Source organism: Limulus polyphemus, unplaced genomic scaffold, assembly GCF_000517525.1.
Source record: "Limulus polyphemus unplaced genomic scaffold, Limulus_polyphemus-2.1.2 Scaffold778, whole genome shotgun sequence".
Lineage (NCBI taxonomy): Eukaryota > Metazoa > Arthropoda > Merostomata > Xiphosura > Limulidae > Limulus > Limulus polyphemus.
This window is the reverse complement of record NW_013666388.1, coordinates 13995-19555: the sequence shown is the minus strand read 5'-3', so window position 1 is coordinate 19555 and position 5561 is coordinate 13995.

Below are 5561 nucleotides of genomic sequence, written 5' to 3'. Positions count from 1 at the left end.
GGAAAATCGTCGTTATTTTTCTAACTAATGAACCGAATAGGAAAATCGTCGTTATTTTTACTAACTAATGAACCGAATAGGAAAATCGTTGTTATTTTTACTAACTAATGAACCGAATAGGAAAAATCGTTGTTATTTTTACTAACTAATGAACCGAATAGGAAAATCGTCGCTATTTTTCTAACTAATGAATCGAATAGGAAAATCGTTGTTATTTTTCTAACTAATGAACTGAATAGGAAAATCATTGCTATTTTCACTAACTAATGAATCGAATAGGAAAATCGTTGTTATCTGTAATTATTTTTTTAATTATAAATCTTTTTCTTTTTTCACCGATATATTAAGATATAATTTTCATGGTGTTCTCTATTAGTTATTACTTTTAAGTATGGGTAGCGTTTTTAAATTGTTCTGTGTTATGTAATACTTTATCTGCTTGATAAAACAAAACAATATTAGTGATATCATATATATTTTACGATTATACCTATACAATTACCACCTTCACAAGGCCTGGCATGGCCAGGTGGTTAAGGTGCTCGACTCGCAATCTGAGGGTCGCGGGTTCGAATCCCCCTCACACCAAACATGCTCGCCCTTCCAGCCGTGGGAGCGTTATAATGTGACGGTCAATCACACTATTCGTTGGTAAAAGAGTAGCCCAAGAGTTGGCGGTGGGTGGTGATGACTAGCTGCCTTCCCTCTAGTCTTACACTGCTAAATTAGGGACGGCTAGCGCAGATAGCCCTCGTGTAGATTTGCGCGAAATTCAAAACAAACAAACAAACCACCTTCACAATTCCAACAGAACATTAAGGTTTCTCAAAGTGCATTAATTACGGTTGTGTTATAGGTTATTTTTGAGTTAATGATGCGTATTTTACTAATACGAAACGTTAAAAAAGGAAACGTCCTTTCTTACGACATCTTCAGATACCCAAAAGTACGATATCTTTCATAATATTGCTTGTATCTCCAGATCAGGATAAAAAAAACAAATCTGGTTGATAAAGAGTGTTTATATGTGGTAAAGAATACTGATGTTATGCACAATGCACAATGTCTGTGACCTGAAGAAAGGGGCGAGATAGTAATTTACAACAGTACTAACGGCCTCTGGTGGTTACATTAAACCCAATTATTAGACCAGCGTTTCCCAAATTATGTTCCGTCCGAGATTGATAGGTGATCCGTGAGAAAAATTATGATTTTAAATTTTAATAAAATATTCAACACTTTTTGTACGATCATAACTTATGATGAAATATTTTCCTATGTATTAGATAATAATTAGATAATAATGAATTCTCATTAAAGAAGAATGATAAAAGATACCATATATATTCTAAATAATATCTTAGTAGAGAGGTTTGTACCTAAAATATATTATAAGCATAAAAATGTAAAAATTCATTACTATGTAATTTGATTAAATAAATAAGTATATAATATACAAATCTAGAGGGCGCTGCGCGAGCAACATGCCCTCTACACCGATATTTCACGTGGCCAGTGTTCTGTAAGCTTTTTCTCAGCGGAAAAGTGTTCCGTGGCCTAAAAAGTTTGGAAAACGCTGTATAATTAGACAATCCTAAAACACCTACACAAATCACTGGTCTGCTGCCCTAATCAGAGTAAATGATTACAAAACGTTTTCACTGCAAGGCTAACAATACAGATTACAGACGACAGGATATTTTTATTCTTTTTATCGATTATGAACACAGTAAAATATTTTGCTCGATAAGCTATTTAAACTACCGCAAAAAGATTGTTCTTGTACTCAAGCTATGGAACGATGTGGTTTAACAGGACTGAGCTGTCGAAAGAAGTGAACAATAGAAAACCTCCGGCATATTCTGAAAATGTGAAGTTTTAACTACACAATCTGTTACTACTACCCAAAGTAATCCTATCAAGCTCTGATATAGTCTTTTTTTTCCCTATTAAACTATAACCACCGAAAATAGCCACAGATTAGTACCAATAACGTGAACTAAGCCTAATTAGTCGAGTTAACTCTTTCACCGCCACGTTTATAGATAAGCAACTCTACCAGTGCCGGATATATTTTTAGATATATAGTAAATATATATAATATAATAATAAATTATTGATGATATTAAAGATACCATAAAATCAACAATATCAAATAAATAAATTTAATTACATTTGTCATAAAACCTTATTGTTAAGCCTATTATATTTTAACACCGCCTTCTTTATTCAGTCCCTTGGAGATTTTCAAGAATTATAATAATATATAACAATACTATTTCAACCACACTATTTCAGTCATATCCGTTGCCGACGAAGCGTTTCGTTTAATCCAAAACTCATCAGGCTGGCTGGGATACAAATAAACACAGTAGTGGTTGAAATATTATTTATACAAGTCGTTTCTTACAGCAACAATTATCATGGTGTGAACATCTTTTCCAACCTGACGAGACAAGATGATCATTAATTTACTTATCCTAAGAAATAACTTGATTAGAATATAATCTAATGTGGCAGAAAAAAAAAACAACATTAGTTCTGATTCTAATGTGTTATCATTACTCCAAAAAATAAATCTGATTTAATGTCAAACTCAAATATCTTCTAAGAATGTTAAAGCACTGTTTCTTGAGTGAAGATTTCTCAACGTAAAATAATAAAAAAATATATTTTACGCTAATGAGCGATATAAAAACAAGTCTGTAATATAAGAATTTAACAATTATTATACTCTGAAATTATTATTATGAAGTAATTTTTCCCTATAAACCTTAGTGCGAAGAGCTGGCAAGTGGCAAAATAAGGGAAATAAAACTACACAAGGCTACACAATGGTCTGTCTGTGCTTTGCCCACTGGGGATATCTAAACCCGATTTTTAGCGTTATAACCCCTCAGTCTTGTTGCCGAGCCATCGGGGACACGAGATACATAGAGAACACCAGCGGCCCGGCATGGCCAGGTGGTTATGGAGCTCAACTCGCAATCTGCGGGTCGCGGGTTCGAATCCCTGTCCCGCCAAACATGCTCGCCCTTTCAGCAGTGGGGGCGTTATAATGTGACTGTCAATCCCACTATTCGTTGGTAAAAGAGTAGCCCAAGAGTTGGCGGTGGGTGGTGATGACTAGCTGCCTTCCCTCTAGTCTTACACTGCTAAATTAGGGACGGCTAGCACAGGTAGCCCTCGTGTAGCTTAAACATCCGAGGTGGTTCACGTCATTGGCAAGAGATAATATGGGGTTCTGTCAACGTGTGTGCTACAACCAGATTCTGTACGCAAGATTAGAGAAGTGACTATTACACTATATATATATATAATATATATAATAACAAACATAATAAGCTTTCAGTTCCTGTGTATATATAATTTGATGAAAGTATATTAAGAAAGTCATGTATTTTAAATAAAGTTCTGTGTTGTCGTTATAATGTTTTTAAAGTTTCATATATCTCCGAGTATAATCAAATTACATATATAAAACATATGACCATCAGGACTATGCATTAAATGGTCTCAAAACCTTACTTTGGAAATCAATGATTACTTGATACGTGAAAACAAACACATCAATGGTTCTTCAGGTGCAATAAGGGTTAGATTATTATGCTACGAAGCAAAAATCTCAAATTTGTAAACACAAAGGGAAAATAATAAGATAAAAGTTAACGAACAGTTATAATAGGTTACTTGGGATCAGAATATGGCCATATTTAAACCAATAATAAAAATACAGTTCTAATCGGTTACTTCTGATCAGAAGGAGTCCTATATGGATCATATCTAAAATATACAGTTCTAATAAATCACTTGTGATTAGAATGAGTCTTATATGTATCAAATCTAAAAAATACAGTTCTAATCGGTTACTTGTGATCAGAATGAGTTTTATATGGATCATATTTAAAATATACAGTTCTAATAAATCACTTGTGATTAGAATATGTCCTATATAAATCAAATATAAAAAATACAGTTCTAATCGGTTACTTGTGATCAGAATGAGTTTTATATGGATCATATTTAAAATATACAGTTCTAATAAATCACTTGTGATTAAAATATGTCCTATATAAATCAAATATAAAAAATACAGTTCTAATCGGTTACTTGTTATCAGAATGAATTTTATGTGGATCAAATCTAAAAAATATAGTTCTAATCGGTTACTTCTGATCAGAAGGAGTTTTGTATGGATCAAATCTAAAAAAGTAGCTTCTAAATCGTGCCTGGGATGAAGGGATCGTCATACGAGGAGAGGTTGAAGTATCTCAAATTGTTTTCTCTTGAAAAAAAAAAGAAGAGTTAGGGAGGATCTGTTTGAGGTGTTTAAAATTGTAAAGGGAATTGATAGTGTTGATGCATCATATTTGTTCATACTTAACAGTGAGAATAGTAGGACTAGGGAACACAAATATAGGTATTGGCAGGGTAGGAGTCATCTTTAGCTAAAACAGTTTTATTTTTCTAACAGGGTGGTTGGCCTTTGGAATGGGTTGTCTTCGGATGTTGTAGAGGCAGTAAATTTAAGTGAGTTTAAGAGAAAGCTTGATAAGTATATAAATGATAAGAGCAGGCTTTGAGAGTTTTTTTATTTATTTATTAATATTTTTAATTTAGTTTGGAAGATGGAACAGTCGAGATGGGCCAGTAGGTCCAATGTTGTTCCAAAACGTTATGTTATGTTAAATTAATGAAACTTTGTCCATATGACAAACTGAGTAAAAGTGCAAAATGTCGCGTATCAACACACAAGAAAACTAAAACCTATTATCAAGATATTGCACTGATTTAAAAGTTTGGTGCCCTAGCGGTTGAGCAGGCATTACCTAGTAAGCAACGTGTTTGAACTGTGAAATAGAGGGTTCAAGGTTCGCGACCCTTTGTCGCAAAAATATGCTCTGTACCATTTAATCAGATAACAGTAGCCCACTAGTTCGCAGAGGGTGCTGTTGGTTAGTTGCCCTCCTTCTAGTCTGTCATTATAAAATTAGGGAAGGCTATAGACAGATAGTCACGTGTCGCATTGCGGGAAAATTCTGAAACAAACAAATATTTGATCAAGTAGAGAAATATTTCTGCTTGAAAATGACAAACGGGCCATGCGTGCTATGATTAAAAAAATAATGTAATCAAGTTTGAACAATCTACATATTGTGCGACCTAATTTAAGACCATTTTAAATCTAATCTGTAAGATCCCCTTTAGAACTCAGGATCACTGACAGGAAGCTCTCGTGAACACTGTGCAAAAGGATTGAGTGAAACTAGATACGACACAATAACATTCTTCTTACTAAACTATTATCTACGCATGTTTATGTATTTATATTCTAATATCGATCCATGTTTATGCATTTATATTCTAATATCGACCCATGTTTATGTATTTATATTCTATTATCGACCCATGTTTATGTATTTATATTCTATTATCGACCCATGTTTATGTATTCGTATACATTTTGATCATTCTGAGGAATAACACCCAAGCTTAACTTAACGTTTATACCAACTTAACACATTTTTTGCGGACTTACAACGTTAAAATCCGGGGTTCGA